Consider the following 18,867-nt stretch of genomic DNA (forward strand, 5'->3'; position numbering starts at 1 on the left):
ATATATATATATATATATATATATATATATATATATATATATATATATATATAGGCAGGGTGGCCCGAAAAAGAAAAACTTTCACCATCATTCACTCCATCACTGTCTTGCCAGAAGGGTGCTTTACACTTCAGTTTTTAAACTGCAACATTAACACCCCTCCTTCAGAGTGCAGGCACTGTACTTCCCATCTCCAGGACTCAAGTCCGGCCTGCCGGTTTCCCTGAACCCCTTCATAAATGTTACTTTGCTCACACTCCAACAGCACGTCAAGTATTAAAAACCATTTGTCTCCATTCACTCCTATCAAACACGCTCACGCAGGCCTGCTGGAAGTCCAAGCCCTTCGCACACAAAACCTCCTTTACCCCCTCCCTCCAACCTTTCCTAGGCCGACCCCTACCCCGCCTTCCTTCCACTACAGACTGATACACTCTTGAAGTTATTCTGTTTCGCTCCATTCTCTCCACATGTCCGAACCACCTCAACAACCCTTCCTCAGCCCTCTGGACAACAGTTTTGGTAATCCCGCACCTCCTCCTAACTTCCAAACTACGAATTCTCTGCATTATATTCACACCACACATTGCTCTCAGACATGACATCTCCACTGCCTCCAGCCTTCTCCTCCCTGCAACATTCATCACCCATGCTTCACACCCATATAAGAGCATTGGTAAAACTATACTCTCATACATTCCTTTCTTTGCCTCCAAGGACAAAGTTCTTTGTCTCCACAGACTCCTAAGTGCACCACTCACCCTTTTCCCCTCATCAATTCTATGATTCACCTCATCTTTCATAGACCCATCCGCTGACACGTCCACTCCCAGATTTCTGAATACATTCACCTCCTCCATACTCTCTCCCTCCAATCTGATATCCAATCTTTCATCACCTAATCTTTTTGTTATCCTCATAACCTTACTCTTTCCTGTATTCACTTTCAATTTTCTTCTTTTGCACACCCTACCAAATTCATCCACCAATCTCTGCAACTCCTCTTCAGAATCTCCCAAGAGCACAGTGTCATCAGCAAAGAGCAACTGTGACAACTCTCACTTTATGTGTGATTCTTTATCTTTTAACTCCACGCCTCTTGCCAAGACCCTCGCATTTACTTCTCTTACAACCCCATCTATAAATATATTAAACAACCACGGTGACATCACACATCCTTGTCTAAGGCCTACTTTTACTGGGAAATAATTTCCCTCTTTCCTACATACTCTAACTTGAGCCTCACTATCCTCGTAAAAACTCTTCACTGCTTTCAGTAACCTACCTCCTACACCATACACCTGCAACATCTGCCACATTGCCCCCCTATCCACCCTGTCATACGCCTTTTCCAAATCCATAAATGCCACAAAGACCTCTTTAGCCTTATCTAAATACTGTTCACTTATATGTTTCACTGTAAACACCTGGTCCACACACCCCCTACCTTTCCTAAAGCCTCCTTGTTCATCTGCTATCCTATTCTCCGTCTTACTCTTAATTCTTTCAATAATAACTCTACCATACACTTTGCCAGGTATACTCAACAGACTTATCCCCCATTATTTTTACACTCTCTTTTATCCCCTTTGCCTTTATACAAAGGAACTATGCATGCTCTCTGCCAATCCCTAGGTACCTTACCCTCTTCCATACATTTATTAAATAATTGCACCAACCACTCCAAAACTACATCCCCACCTGCTTTTAACATTTCTATCTTTATCCCATCAATCCCGGCTGCCTTACCCCCTTTCATTTTACCTACTGCCTCACGAACTTTCCCCACACTCACAACTGGCTCTTCCTCACTCCTACAAGATGTTGTTCCTCCTTGCCCTATACACGAAATCACAGCTTCCCTATCTTCATCAACATTTAACAATTCCTCAAAATATTCCCTCCATCTTCCCAATACCTCTAACTCTCCATTTAATAACTCTCCTCTCCTATTTTTAACTGACAAATCCATTTGTTCTCTAGGCTTTCTTAACTTGTTAATCTCACTCCAAAACTTTTTCTTATTTTCAACAAAATTTGTTGATAACATCTCACCCACTCTCTCATTTGCTCTCTTTTTACACTGCTTCACCACTCTCTTAACCTCTCTCTTTTTCTCCATATACTCTTCCCTCCTTGCATCACTTCTACTTTGTAAAAACTTCTCATAAGCTAACTTTTTCTCCCTTACTACTCTCTTCACATCATCATTCCACCAATCGCTCCTCTTCCCTCCCGCACCCACTTTCCTGTAACCACAAACTTCTGCTGAACACTCTAACACTACATTTTTAAACCTACCCCATACCTCCTCGACCCCATTGCCTATGCTCTCATTAGCCCATCTATCCTCCAATAGCTGTTTATATCTTACCCTAACTGCCTCCTCTTTTAGTTTATAAACCTTCACCTCTCTCTTCCCTGATGCTTCTATTCTCCTTGTATCCCATCTACCTTTTACTCTCAGTGTAGGTACAACTAGAAAGTGATCTGATATATCTGTGGCCCCTCTATAAACATGTACATCCTGAAGTCTACTCAACAGTCTTTTATCTACCAATACATAATTCAACAAACTACTGTCATTTCGCCCTACATCATATCTTGTATACTTATTTATCCTCTTTTTCTTAAAATATGCATTACCTATAACTAAACCCCTTTCTATACAAAGTTCAATCAAAGGGCTCCCATTATCATTTACACCTGGCACCCCAAACTTACCTACCACACCCTCTCTAAAAGTTTCTCCTACTTTAGCATTCAGATCCCCTACCACAATTACTCTCTCACTTGGTTCAAAAGCTCCTATACATTCACTTAACATCTCCCAAAATCTCTCTCTCTCCTCTGCATTCCTCTCTTCTCCAGGTGCATACACGCTTATTATGACCCACTTCTCACATCCAACCTTTACTTTAATCCACATAATTCTTGAATTTACACATTCATATTCTCTTTTCTCCTTCCATAACTGATCATTCAACATTACTGCTACCCCTTCCTTTGCTCTAACTATATATATATATATATATTTCTATATATATACATATATATATATATATATATATATATATATATATATATATATATATATATATATATATATATATATATATACTTATTTATCCTCTTTGTCAGTGTATTATTAAATTCTTCCCAAATTCTATTAATTATAAATGGATCTAATTTATATAAACCAAAGGAAATATTCATATTATTGTCAAAACTGCTTTTTATGAAACAAGATTCAATTATATTCCTGTCGACCATGGACTTGCTTGATACTACTTTCTCAACTTTTTGAAAATCAATTGGATGGTTAAAATCTCTTACATGAATAAATAGAGCATTGGAATCTTGTCCAGTTCTAATGCTATATTTATGTTGTTTTAATCTTAGTTCGAGATTTTTACCAGTTTGACCGTAATAAACTTTATCGCAAATTTTACAAGGAATCTTGTAGACACATCCATCAGCATTTTGGGGGGAATTCTGTATCAAAAGTTTTTTTACTGTATCAAGATTTTTGAATACAACTTTAATATTAAAAGTCTTAAGAAGAGAAGGCATATCAACCAAGTTTTCATGGTAAGGGAGAACCAACATATTTTTAGTTGAATAAGACTGGTTGTCCCTTTTTGGATTGTAAAAAGTATTTCTAGCAACTTTAAAAGATTTATCAATTACATTTCTTGGGTATTTTAAATCATTACCTATTTCATAAATTTTGGATATTTCCTCATCTATGAACTCAGGACTACAAATTCGTAAAGCTCTCAAAAACATTGATGAGAAAACAGACAGTTTGACTCTATCTTGATGCGAAGAATAATAGTGGAAAACCTACAAATAACTGTTCCTATGTCCATTATTATTCTTCGCATCAAGATAGAGTCAAACTGTGTGTTTTCTCATCAATGTTTTTGAGAGCTTTACGAATTTGTAGTCCTGAGTTCAAAGATGAGGAAATATCCAAAATTTATGAAATAAGTAATGATTTAAAATACCCAAGAAATGTAATTGATAAATCTTTTAAAGTTGCTAGAAATACGTTTTACAATCCAAAAAGGGACAACCAGTCTTATTCAACTAAAAATATGTTGGTCCTCCCTTACCATGAAAACTTGTTTGATATGCCTTCTCTTCTTAAGACTTTTAATATTAAAGTTGTATTCAAAAATCTTGATACAGTAAAAAAAACTTTTGATAAAGAATTCCCCCCAAAATGCTGATGGATGTGTCTATAAGATTCCTTGTAAAATTTGCGATAAAGTTTATTACGGTCAAACTGGTAAAAATCTCGAACTAAGATTAAAACAACATAAATATAGCATTAGAACTGGACAAGATTCCAATGCTCTATTTATTCATGTAAGAGATTTTAACCATCCAATTGATTTTCAAAAAGTTGAGAAAGTAGTATCAAGCAAGTCCATGGTCGACAGGAATATAATTGAATCTTGTTTCATAAAAAGCAGTTTTGACAATAATATGAATATTTCCTTTGGTTTATATAAATTAGATCCATTTATAATTAATAGAATTTGGGAAGAATTTAATAATACACTGGACAAATAATAATTTAAAAATTTTCTTGGGTAGAATAGTTTGTTGGTGGTTTTGCAAAGGACCTGTCCAGTTGGGCCGGCGCGCGTCAGGTGTTTAACCGTTGTGGGATCTGATAGTGAGGTGTTGGCCAGACCCCCTTATATACCTTCCTTGGATGCTTTACTTTCATAGTTCCTTGATAATGTGAGTAGTCACGAAAGCGCTTGGAATTTCTCTATTCTTTCAGAGTGGTTGTTTTGCATATTCTGAAATCACCTGTTTACTGTGATCTTATTGCATATATATATATATATATATATATATATATATATATATATATATATATATATATATATATATATATAAAACACACACACACACACACACACACACATATATATATATATATATATATATATATATATATATATATATATAAATATATATATATATATATATATATATATATATATATATATATATATATATATATATATATATATATATATATATATATATATATATAAATATATATATATATATGTATATATATATATATATATATATATATATATATATATATATATATATATATATATATATATATATATATATATATATATATATTTATTTATTTATTTATTTATTTATTTATTTATATCTAGACCGACCCCTACCCCATCTTCCCTCCACTGCAGATTTATACACTCTCCAAGTCATTCTGTGTCGTTCCATTCTCTCTACATGTCCAGACTACCTCAACAACAACAAATAGTTTTGGTAATCCCTCACCTCCCCCTAATATCCAAACTACGAATTCTCTACATTATATTCACACTACACATTGCCCTCAGACATGACATGTCCACTGCCTCCAGTCTTCTCCTCGCTGCAACATTCATCACCCATGCTTCACACCCATGTAAGAGTGTTGGTATAACTATACTCTCATACATTCCCCTCTTTGCTTCCACGGACAAAGTTCTTTGTCTCCACAGACTTCTAAGTGCACCACTCACCCTTTTCCCTTCAATTCTATGATTCACCTCATCCATCATAGACCCATCTGCTGACACGTCCACTCCCAAATATCTAAATACATTCACCTCCCTCCAATCTGATATCCAGTCTTTTGTCACCTAATCTTTATGTTATCCTCATCGCCTTACTCTTTCCTATATTCACTCTTAATTTTCTTCTTTTACCTACCCTATCAAATTGATCCACCAACCTCTGCAACTTCTCTTCAGAATCTCCTAAAAGCACAGTGTAGTTAGCAAAGAGCAACTGTGACAACTCCCAGTTTGTGTTTGATTTGTATCATTTAATTCCACACCTCTTGCCAAGACTCTCGCATTCACTTCTCTTACAACCCCGTCTATAAATATAATGAACAACTACGGTGACATCACATCCTTGTCTCAGGCCTACTTTTACTGGGAAATAATCTCCTTCTCTACTACATACTGTAACCTGAGCCTCACTATCCTCTTGAAAACTCTTCTCTGCTTTCAATAACCTACCTCCTATACCATACACCTGCAACATCTGCCACATTGCCCCCCCCCTATTCACCCTGTCATACTCCTTTCCCAAATCCATAAATGCCACAAAAACCTCTTTAGCCTTATCTAAATACTGTTCACTTATATGTTTCACTGTAAACACTTGGTCCACACATCCTCTACCTTTCCTAAAGCCTCCTTGTTCATCTGCTATCCTGCTCTCCATCTTACTCTTAATTCTTTCAATAATAACTCTACTGTACACTTTACCAGGTATACTCAACAGACTTATTCCCTTATAATTTCCAAGCCAGCCAGTGAAGGCCAAGTTACACTGCAGCTACATCTGTTCTGAGTCCCAGAATGCCTTTGCGAACGTTCTACAGTGTTCCGGCCGTACCTTCAGTGTTGTGAGAATTAGTTCTTAGGTAGTGAAAATTTGTCTGTCATTCCAAGACACGTGTGCTAGATGTGTTAAGTGCTGAGGAGTAATTAACAAGTAGTACAATGTTGGTAACTCTCGAGACGACTGTGGGCCCAGTGAATGACCTTGAAAATTTCACTGCGACCCGCAGGCCACTACACCCACATTGTCTGTGTCTAGCGAGGTGAATATCCCTTCCTAGTCCCTTCTCTCTTATGGAATAAAGGCGGTTTCGCTGGCCCAAAAGTAACAGACTAACTCTTCCACCTCAAGCAGTTGAACTAGAAGTGACCTATGGATGTGAACGAAGTAAATGATGGTGAAGGCGAATTCGTAAGGGTGCTTTGAAAAAAGAAAGAGGATTTCAAAGGAGGCTTGCTGCAAGAAACAACGAGAGCAACAACAACCATCGCAGAACGGTTAGGCTTGATTTCCCTGCTAACACTGAGATTGAGGTCAAGTCTATATGGTTTTACGAAGCTTCATTAGACAACCCAAAGGAAAACCTTCGGATTCGCTTTCGTCATGACGAGGATAATTACGTTTTTGTTACTAACGACCCAACATTCATAGAAAAACTTCTTACTCATAAATATGCTAACATCCAACTCCAAGCTGCCCCACCAAAATCACCTAAGTGCTTATTGTTATCCACAATGTCAATAAGTACTTGGATCCTAAATTCCTGTTGTCAGATCAAGTTGCAAACCCTCGTCGACTTCCAAATGATCTGATATTGGCTGAGTGGATTGGCCAAGGGACTCCACCATCATTTATCTACTCTCGTGCAGCGCTTAACAGGAGTTACAAAATAGCTTTGTACAAACCACCTCACCGTAGATGCTACAAGTGTCAGCGCTGGGGTCACATTGCTTTTAAATGCTTTAGTAAGTCACACTGGTGTGCAGTGTGTGCCAAGGCCCATCCTTCTCACCAGTGCTATGATATGATCAAGAAACACCAGACCGTTGCATTACAATGTATCATTTGTGATACTCCAGGAGTCACAGTTGCTCATGCTGACTGCAGAGCGAGAGCTGCTCACATCGCCAGCCGCAGGGCTCCCGCCTCACCCATCACCCCCCATGATGAGGCAATAGGCCTACCAGATACTTCATGTCTGAATACTGACCCATGCCTGATTTCAGACAATATGGTTGAGCGAGTCACTCTGGGAGTACATCAACAGAGCACGATCACGTCTGCTATCAACACTAGTAATGCTGCTGGTGTTGACACCACCTGTCTGGCTGAGTCAGCTGTCAGTCAGCCACCTGGCTCAGCTGACCGGGACTTCATACCTCCAGATGAAGCTAGTCTTGTTGGGGTGGTACACAACATGCAGCTGCGCATAACAGTACTGGAGAAGCAACAATGGTGTTTGAAACAACAACTTGAGCACCACGAGGAAAAACTTACAGAGGTTGCAGATGAGTACATCAACCCACAGATAGTCAGCCATTATGAAAATGAGTGTGGTGATGATGAACAAACTGATGATTGCAGTGGTGTTAATAATTACAAAAATGATGAATCTGATAGTGGTGTTTACAATCACAGTGAAGATGATAAGGGCAGTGAAGACCATCATGATAGTCAACCTGATGAGTGTAATGTATTGATAGATACCGAGTGTGGAGATGGCCCGGTTGTTGATAATGGTGTATGTATCACTGGTCATAATGATGAGGGAAGTGATACATGTGATGATAGTGATGAGTGTAATAAAAGCGGAGAGGTGAGTGCGAGGGATAGTGTCACGATCCATACATTCACAGACAAAGAGCGCTGTGCCCTCTGTGTACAAAGACTCCCAAGAGGTCTCACTAATGGAAGTGCACTTAGGAGACTCATGGATAAGGATAATACTGATGATATTGATATTGATTATGTCTGTTTGTTATTTAGTAAGTTTTTTCATTTTGCTGAGAAATTGAATTCTATCCCTGGACTTTTATAATGGAACCAAACTCGTATAAACTATCCATTTTAAGTTGGAATATTGCGTCACTTAGAAAAAGATTTTCTGACCCGCATCATAAAGTAACCACTGAATCCATTGATATTGTGTGTCTACAAGAGTGCAGAGTCCCTGAAAAATCCCAACCCCCTAAATTGCCATCGTTTGTTGCATATAACCTCAAATCTACTAACTCTTGTGTTCTATATATTAAAAAATCACTTCCCCATCAACTTCTTGCACACAAGAAAACAGAGGGGCTACAGTATCACGGTGTTAGGATTTATATTGGGAACTCTGCTCTCAACATATTTAACTTGTACGCTCCTGCTGATAAGTTTAATTACTTGGAGCTCCCAACTTGTGCTCAGTCTGAACCTACTCTCATTATTGGTGATTATAATGCAAGACACAAAAGCATTGGAAACTCTCAGTTTGGTAATCGTAATGGCAATCAACTGTTGTCACTCTTAAACAGTCATGATAATGTGCAAATTGTAGGTGACCTTGAACCCACACATATCTATGGAGGTGTCCTTGATCTGTGTCTTGGCTTCAACATTACTTCTGCCAGCTGTGAGTCTTCCATTGTAACAGATATAGCGTCTGATCATTTCCCAAGGCTAACCTCACTAGATATTGGTAATACTATCCTTCCTGGTGGGATATTCAAACAGAAACGTCTTAATGTTCCCACTGATCAACATGATGACTTTGTTGCACATGTGACTGACTGGTATGATTCCTATGAGTGTACCTCTGTCGAGACTTTTAACAATGACCTTGTGAGCAGTATTCAGAACTTCTTAGAGCCGCCTCTGAAACCTCCTACTACTCTAAATCCAAATGACTTCCATAATAATCATAAGTCTTATAAAAATCATACCTATTACAATGATTCTAAACTTCGAACATTGAAACGCACTGCTCGCAGACTAGGCCTAGCCTATAGAAACCATCGTACCCCTAAAATGCTGAGCCTCTTCCAAACTGCCCTTGCTGCTGCCAGAGAGCGTATGACAGAGCTGCGGCAAACAGACTGGGAACAATTTGTCAATGGTGTCAATGCTCACACCCCACTTAGCCGGGCATGGAGGGACATAAATAGAATTAAGGGTAACAGAACTGGGCAGATCGCGCACCCTCATCCCTTGCATAGAGCGAATGAGTTAGTCAGTGCTTGGGCTGCTACATCTAGCTATGACAGTCTTCCCAGTACCACACAGGCGAAATTAATGGACAAATATGATGCAAGGGAGAGACTTGTTTGCTTTATGCTCAGCAAGGCAGATGACTGCAACATTCCTTTCACTAATTATGAACTTGATGCAGCGCTAACTAAGGGCAACTCCACGTCGCCTGGTGAGGATGGTATTACTTACAACATACTCAGATTGCTGTGTCGAGTACCAGGTAATCCCTTACTTGAATTATATAACATGAGTTATGTCACTGGGGAGCTCCCTAAATCATGGACCAATAGCCTCATTATTCCCATTCCGAAGCCCAATCAACAAAACTCATTTTGCCTAATATCCCTTACTAGTTGCTTGTGTAAAACATTCGAAAGGATGATTCTTAATCGTCTTATGCACAGAATTAAGCAATTCTTGTCTCCCCGGTTGCATGGTTTCATGCATGGAAGGAGTGTGCATCATTGCATTACCACCTTTCTCACTCTGCACACTGACAGCTCATACACTACGTTCCTTGACCTTAAATCCGCTTTTGATGTAGCCAACCGACATGTAATCATTAGTGAACTTGCCAGAATGGATGTTGGAGGATGGCTTCTCCGCTGGATTAAAGGTTACCTGTCCAACAGAAAGTCGTCTGTGTTGTTCCAGGGACATAGAAGTGTAACTAAAGATTTTGAATTAGGAACCCCACAGGGAGGTGTGCTTAGTCCCACCCTTTTCAACATTTTGATTAATGCCTTACTTAATGCCATGCCTAGCCAGCCCCATCATTATATGGTTAGTTTTGCTGATGACATAATGATTCACACCACCGGATTCTCCAACACCCAAAACATTCTTAATCATGTACTAGCCGGGTGTCAGGACCTGGGGTTAATAATCTCAGGGGATAAAACAAAGATACTCAACAGACGTCCTCCTCGGCAGAGAGGCACAGTTCGTCAGATCCAGTTGCATGATGGGTCTCTTCTAGAATATGTAAGCAGATACAGGTATCTAGGCTTTGAGGTTCCACTACTTGGACCTGTTGTAACGAGACTTTGTCGCCAATACAAAGAAAGGCTGAGAGCACTTAGAGTTGTGACTGGATTTCACCCCAGGTATGGTGCTAATGTTAAAATTGTGAAAATGATGTACCTTGCTTATATTAGATCATTGGTTGATTATGCGGCGCCACTACTTGCACTCGTGTCTGACTTGAAGCTTGGAGGGCTGGAAAAACTGCAAAACGAAGCAATGAGGATCATCCTAGGATGCCCTCGTACTGCCAAAATTTTAAATATGAGGAAAGAACTTAATATTCCAAGCATTAGAGATCGTGTTACTGAAAGAAATATCCTTATTGGGGTTAATATGCTTAGGCTAGCCCATTCAAACCCCTGCACAGAAGCCCTCCAAACTTTCCTCAGCACTGGTGAACATCCTTCCAGATGGATCGAATAAACTGGAACCGACCTCCGCATGAACCAGCTACATGATCTATATCAAGTTAGACAACAGACACATTTCCCTGCTCCATGAGATATTACCCAATTCCAAACTACCATTCCTCCATTTCCCCCCAAAACTCTTCTTAAATCACAACCAAAGCTTCGTCTTGAAGCCAAACATGATGCCTTAAGCTGTATTGATAACTTAGTCACACAGAACAATCTTTCACAAATTATTTACGTTGATGGTTCTGTTCACCAGTCCACTGGTGCAGCTGGTAGTGCTGCTGTTGTCAGACAGAGTGATGGCTCTCATAAAGAAATTGGAGCACGCATCAATAACTGGGCCTCTACCCTTCAAACAGAACTGTTTGCCATACTCCTTGCACTCAAATGTGTCCATGTATCTAAGGTTGACACTTTAACTGTAACTGATTCTCTGTCATCCATAAATGCTCTCAACTCATTAAGTATAAATTGTGGCATGCTTGTGTCAGAAGCCAGACACAGGTATGGTAAGATTGTGGACAGTGGAGTCAGAGTGCACATGCTGTGGATTCCATCTCACATTGGTCTTCAGATGCATGATAGAACTGATAAATTGGCTAAGCTGTATGCTTTCAAAGAGGGGGTAGATTACAATCTTGGGTTGTCAGTTAGCAGTTTGAGAACAATAATACGAAAAGAACTTCAAATGAACTTTATTGACTTAAGACTTAGGGAGATTGACACAAGTCAGTCCATCTATCATCATTCCATCATGCAGGAGGAGCCACATGTCTATGGTGCATCCAACAAGATAAGCAGACTCTTGGATGTCACTACTGCCCGGCTCCGGCTGGGTTACAAGTATCTTTGGCAGGTTAAATCACCACCACCAGATGTAGACCAAACGAAATGTAAACTTTGCCAGATGGACTATTGTCACACATTGCGTCATTATGTACTGGAGTGTGATCAAATTAATGAATTTAGAAACAACTCACTCAGAAATGTTCAAGAAAAGGCAAAGCATTTTATCCACAGTGGTATATTGCAGACCATTCTGGAGAAATACCCTGACTTTGCTAGCTGTAAATAATGCATTACCATGTGTGTGTGTGTGTGTGTGTGTGTGTGTGTGTGTGTGTGTGTGTGTGTGTGTGTGTGTGTGTGTGTGTGTGTGTGTGTGGGTGGGTGTGTGTGTGGGTGTGTGAGGGTGTGTGTGAGGGTGTGGGTGTGTGAGTGTGTGTGTGTGTGTGGGTGTGTGTGTGTGTGTGGGTGTGCGTCCTTGTGTGTATGCATATATTTGTACGCTCGTGTGCACATGTCAATGCGTGCGCCCTCGTGTGTGTATGTGCGCGCGCGCGCTAGTGTGGGTGTATGAACCACTTAATATTTGTATTTATAACTCATTACAATTGTGACCAGGTGTGGACGTATCAGTGGTTCATTACTTTGTAATTTGTTGATGACTGTAACCATGTATAGGAGTGAGGCTGATTCATTACCTCTGTAACTTGCCATGATTGTGACCAGATCTACCTGGAGTTCATTACCTCTGTAACTTGCCATGATTGTGACCAGATCTACCTGGAGTTCATTACCTTTGTAACTAGTTCAGCTATCATAACTTTGGGGTCCAGTCACTGGACCCATTATGTACCTTTGTAATCTTTTGACTACCGCCCACAAGATGGGTATGGGGAGCATAATAAAGATATTAAACTAAAGTGTGTGTGTGTGTGTGTGTGTGTGTGTGTGTGTGTGTGTGTGTGTGTGTGTGTGTGTGTGTGTGTGTGTGTGTGTGTGTGTGTGAGTGTGTGTGTGTGTGTGTGTGAGTGTCAGTGTGAGTGTGTGAGTGCGTGAGTGTGTGTGTGTGTGTGTGTGTGTGTGTGTGTGTGTGTGTGTGTGTGTGTGTGTGTGTGTGTGTGTGTGTGTGTGTGTGTGTGTGTGAGTGTCAGTGTGAGTGTGTGAGTGCGTGAGTGTGTGTGTGTGTGTGTGTGTGTGTGTGTGTGTGTGTGTGTGTGTGTGTGTGTGTGTGTACTCACCTAGTTGAGGTTGCGGGGGTCGAGTCCGAGCTCCTGGCCCCGCCTCTTCACTGATCGCTACTAGGTCACTCTCCCTGAGCCGTGAGCTTTATCATACCTCTGCTTAAAGCTATGTATGGATCCTGCCTCCACTACATCGCTTCCCAAACTGTATGTGTATGTGTGTATGTGTGTATGTGTGTATGTGTGTATGTGTGTGTGTGTGTGTATGTGACTCAACAATCAATATTTGCACCAATAACTCATTACAGTTGTGACCGGGTGTGGAAGTGTGAATTGCTCATTACACTATAATTTGTTCATGATTGTAGCCATGTATAAACGTAAGTAACCATTCTTACAGAATTCATTACCTTTGTAACTTGTGAGCTCATTACCTTTGTACCTAGTTCAGCTATCAAAACTTTGGGGGCCCAGTCCCTGGACCCATTACGTACCTCTGTAATCTGTAAATACCTTTGTAACTTGTCATGATTGTGACCAGACCTACCTGGAGTTCATTACCTTTGTAAATTGTGAGTTCATTACCTTTGTAAATTGTAAATTCATTACCTCTGTAACTTGATCAGCTATCAAAACTTTGGAGTCCAGTCCCTGGACAAATTATGTACCTCTGTAATCTTTTGACTACCGCCCACAGGATGGGTATGGGGTGCATAATAAACATATTAAACTAACTAACTTTTGTCCCCTTTGCCTTTATACAAAGGAACTATGCATGTTCTTTGCCAATCCCCAGGTACCAAACACATTTATTAAATAGAACCACTCCAACCACTCCAAAATTATATCCCCATCTGCTTTTAACATTTCTGTTTTTATCCCATCAATCCAAGCTGCCTTACCCCCTTTCATTCTACGCACTGCCTCACTAACTTTCCCCACATTCTCAACTGGCTCTTTCTCACTCCTACAAGATATTATTTCTCCTTGCCCTATACACGAAATCACAGCTTCCCTATCTTCATCAACATTTAACAATTCCTCAAAATATTCCCTCCATTTTCCCGATACCTCTAACTCTCCATTCTTAAGCTCACTCCAAAACCTTTTCTTATTTTCAACAAAATTTGTTAATAACATCTCACCCAGTCTCTTATTTGCTCTCTTTTTACATTGCTTCACCACTCCCTCGCCCTCTATTTTTTTCTCCATATTTTCTTCCCTCATTGCATCACTTCTATTAACTTTTTCTCCCGTACTACTCTCTTAAATCATCATTCCACCAATCACTCTTCTTCCCTCCCGCACCCACTTTCCTGCAACCACAAACTTCTGCTGAACACTCTAACACTACATTTTTAAACCTGCCCCATACATCTTCGACTCCATTGCCTATACTCTCACTAGCCTATCTATCCTCCAATAGTTGTTTATATCTTACCCTAACTGCCTCCTCTTTTAGTGTATAAAAATTCACCTCTCTCTTACTTTCTGCTTCTATTTTCCTTGTATCCCATCTACCTTTTGCTCTCACTGTAGCTACACTTAAAAAGTTATCTGATATATCTGTGGCCCCTCTGTAAACATGTGCACCCTGAAGTCTACTCAATAGTATTTTATCTACCAATGCGTAGTCCAACAAACTACTGTCAATACACCCTGCATCATATCTTGTATACTTATTTATCTTCTTTTTCTTAAAATATGCATTACCTATAACTAAACCCCTTTCTATACAAAGTACAATCAAAGGACACCCATTACCATTTACACCTGGCACCCCCAAACTTACGTACCACACCCTCTCTAAATGTTTCTCCAACCTCGCTACCCAAGGACACACGATGGTGTGTCCTTGGGTAGCGAGTACAACATCCAGTTCCACTGGATACGCTACTCTTAACGATCGTATGGTCCAGTGGAATAGGGCGTCATGTGTTTTCGCCCACTATGAGGCAGGCCAAAGCAGCATTGGTTCGAGTCCTTGGCTAGTGAAGTGTTGTTATTGTTATATATATATATATATATATATATATATATATATATATATATATATATATATATATATATATATATATATATATATATATATATATATATATATATACATATATATATATATATATATATATATATATATATATATATATATATATATATATATATATATATATATATATATATATATAGATAGATATATATATGAATAATAGCTTTAGGCCAACGTATTTAGTGCCCTCACTAGTGGGCGCAAAACTCAAACCATATCTTAGGGCTGTGTTTTGGTCCCAGGTAAAGCTCAACACTCGACAGGTTAGCATGGTGGGATCAGCCACTTTCTTCTATGAGACTGTTTAATTTCCTTCCATGTTAACATTCAGTTTTCCGCTTCATTATTCTCTGTCCCTTATACATGTTATCTAATAAATGATCTCGCCACTCAAGTGGTACCATGTTGAAAAACCTGTGTTTGGCCTTTCACACTTCAGTGAATAACATTTTCCTTTCGTGTTTTAGGAAATCAATATTCTTAGTAATTACTAACCTGTGGATTGATCAAATAGGGTCGAGGACAAATTAATCAACCTGTTCTGTAGCAGCGATTTAGGTAATACCTGTTCACTGAGGCATTTCAGTAAAACACTAATTTTAAAGCGCTTTATAGGCCTTAAGAAGAACAGATTTGTAAAAGAAAACAGCAAAAGAGGAGGAGGAAGGAAAAAGTCTAGAGAACTGCTATAAGATTTGGTAAGTGGTATTCATTTTATGCAAGAATCGCGGACAAAAGATACAAGATGCAGAACAACCACAGGATGAGTTGAATACTCTAGACCTTTCTTGTTGCAATCTATACATCATCATAAGCTTACAGTGATGCAGAAATGAGGGATGCTTGCTAAGAATGAGGTTGGAAAGAGAGGTGGGAAACATACAGTGCCCCAAACACACGAGTGCCTAGTGCTAGACAGATTGAGTAACATAGGAATAGAGGATAGTCAGCCCACAAGCAAAGGTACTGGAGTGGTTAACAATCAAAATTAAAGTTAGTAATATAACAGTTACCAAAATTATCAGTTGGACTTGTGGGGCAGTGGTCGTCCTTGGAAGGGATGGTGGGGGTACAAGATGTTTTGTGTGCAAGGAGCTTGGACATAGGAAAGAGTCTAGCGAACAAAATTCCAAGCTCAAACACCCGTCCATCAGATTACCTCAAGGGCACCTACCCGAATACACTATTCCTAGTTCCAACCAACCCAACAGAAGTCTCGCTCATCAACACCCTTAAAAACAAGGCAGGAGGCATAAATAACTTACCACCTTTACTGTACGAAAAAGCTTCTCAAGTACTGCCACCAATTACTGCAACATTCTTTAACAAATCCATTGAATCCTCCACCTTCCCATCAATTCTCAAAATAGCGAGGGTCACCCCTGTCCACAAAGGAGAAGATCAAACAGACTTGAATAACTCTAGACCAATATCTAATTTACCTCTGCTTTCTAAAGTCTTTGAAAAATTAATTCATAGGCAGATCTATTCCTACCTCGTCTCTCAAGACATACTTAGCCCCTCTTAATTTTGATTCAGTACTAATAAAAGCACAAATGATGCTATTGTACACGTGCTAGAACTAATATACACCGCTCTCGAGAAGAAAGAAGTCCCGCTGGGAATCTTTATTGATTAACGTAAAGCTTTTGATACAGTCGACCATGATTTGCTACACATTAAATTAACACACTGTGGTATAAGAGGGCACTCTCTCAACTACCTAAAGTCATACCTTAGTACAGAAGCGAATATGTGTACATAAATGGAGCTAACTCTTCCACACTACCAATTACAGTTGGGGTCCCACGAGGAAGTGTTTTTGGCCCACTCGTCTTTCTCGTTTACATCAGTGATCTACCGAATGCATCTCAACTACTCAAACCAATATTATTTGCAAATGACACAACATACGTCTTCTCTAAGCCAAACCCAGTCATACGGGCTAACACTATTAATGCTGAATTGCAGAAAATATCTACCTGGATGATGACTAACAAGCTTACACTCAATACTGACAAACCCTATTTCATTTAGTTTGGAAACTGAATCACAAATGCTCCACTTAATATAGTGTTAAACGGATCACTCATCACAAGACGCACAGAGGGAAAATTCCTAGGAATCCACCTTGACAGTAGCCTTAAATTCCAGATCCACACACAACAAATTTCCAAGAAAATCTCTAAGACAGTAGGCATACTATCAAAGATACGGTACTATGTTCCACAATCAGCTCTACTTGCACTGTATCACTCACTCATCTAACCTTATCTCACCTATGGAATTTGTGCATGGGGATCAACAACATCAAATCACCTAAGACCACTAATAACCCAGCAAAAGGCTACAATCAGAATGATAACAAATTCCCACTCCAGACAGCATACTCTACTAATATTCAAAAGTCTAAAATTATTCACCGTAAAAAACATCCATACTTATTCTTGTGCCTACTACATACATAGAACACTACACTCAAACATAAACCCTACACTCAAACTTCTCCTCATCAATCTTAATAGGATGCACAACCATAACACAAGACACAGATCAATTTTTGATGTACGCCGTGTCTACATCACACCATGCATGAACTCTAAGCACATAAAGGGCCCCAAAATTTGGAGTTGATTACCAGTAAATACTAAAGTAACCCGGCCTGAACATCAATTTAAGACTCTTCTCAAAAACCATCTACTCACCCTAAACTAAATATTCAATACTCGATACTTAAATATGAGAGAAGATCTCCCAGTTACCTAAATCTTAATACTTCAAAATTTAAATACCCAAAGTTCATACATAACTTAATTCTACTACATTATACTATAAATACCTGCACAAAACTATACTGTCTTACACCATATTGTAACATTCTCATACTGTAAACTACTTTCACCAACGCTCAATATTATATTTCAATAACATAACTTAAATATTTACTATTGATATACACAGCCTACAAAATACTTTCAAATTGTCCCAATGTAATATCCCCAGATTGTCACTTGAGTTAGCTTACTGTCTGCTTTAAATAAAAACAGATGTACAACTTAATTAGTGTTAAGTAGTCTGTACGCCTTTAATTTAGTCTGGCCATAATGCCATGGTACGATAGTGTCTCTCTTTGCACTGCAACTCATTATTGTAACTACAGAATCTCAATGTAAACTTGGAAAAAAATAAAAATTGTATTGTATTGTATTGTATGTGTGAGTATGTTAAATAGGAGTGAGTGGAGACAAATGGTTTTGGGGACTTGACGAGCTGTTGGAATGTGAGGAGGCTAATATTTTGTGAAGGGACTGAGGGAAACCAGTTAGCCAGACTTGAGTCCTGGAGGTAAGAAGTACAATGTCTGCACTTTAAAGGAGGGGTCAGAGATATTTGCTGTTTGGAGTGACATCTGACTTGTCATATATGCGCTCCTCTGCAAAGACACTGATTATGTGTGAATGATGATGAAAGTATTTCTTTCTTTTCTTGGTCACCCTGCCTCGGTAGGAGACGGCCGGCGTGTTGTCCACAGCAGGGCTCGAACATGCAAACTCTGTATCAGAGTCCACAGTACTTTGCCACGGAGCTAGACCTGGGGTCTAGCTGTTTTACCGCCATCCAAGGACATACGGTGGTGCGGGAATTTCTAAGCTAATTTCGTTTTCCTCCCTGTTTGGTGTACTAGCCACACGAGCAGCACATATATATTATTGTAACCACGAACGTGAGACATTGATCAATAACAACACTGCACTAGCCAAGGACTCGAACCCAT

General features: G+C 39.3%; 1 protein-coding gene across 1 annotated transcript in view; it reads right to left on the reverse strand.

Moving 5' to 3' along the window:
- LOC128686597 (uncharacterized) overlaps window positions 1–18,867 on the reverse strand; it is a 78,252-nt gene that overhangs the window by 51,468 nt on the left and 7,917 nt on the right. The window lies entirely within an intron of this gene.

The sequence above is a fragment of the Cherax quadricarinatus genome, chromosome 2 (genome assembly GCF_038502225.1).
Source record: "Cherax quadricarinatus isolate ZL_2023a chromosome 2, ASM3850222v1, whole genome shotgun sequence".
NCBI lineage: Eukaryota > Metazoa > Arthropoda > Malacostraca > Decapoda > Parastacidae > Cherax > Cherax quadricarinatus.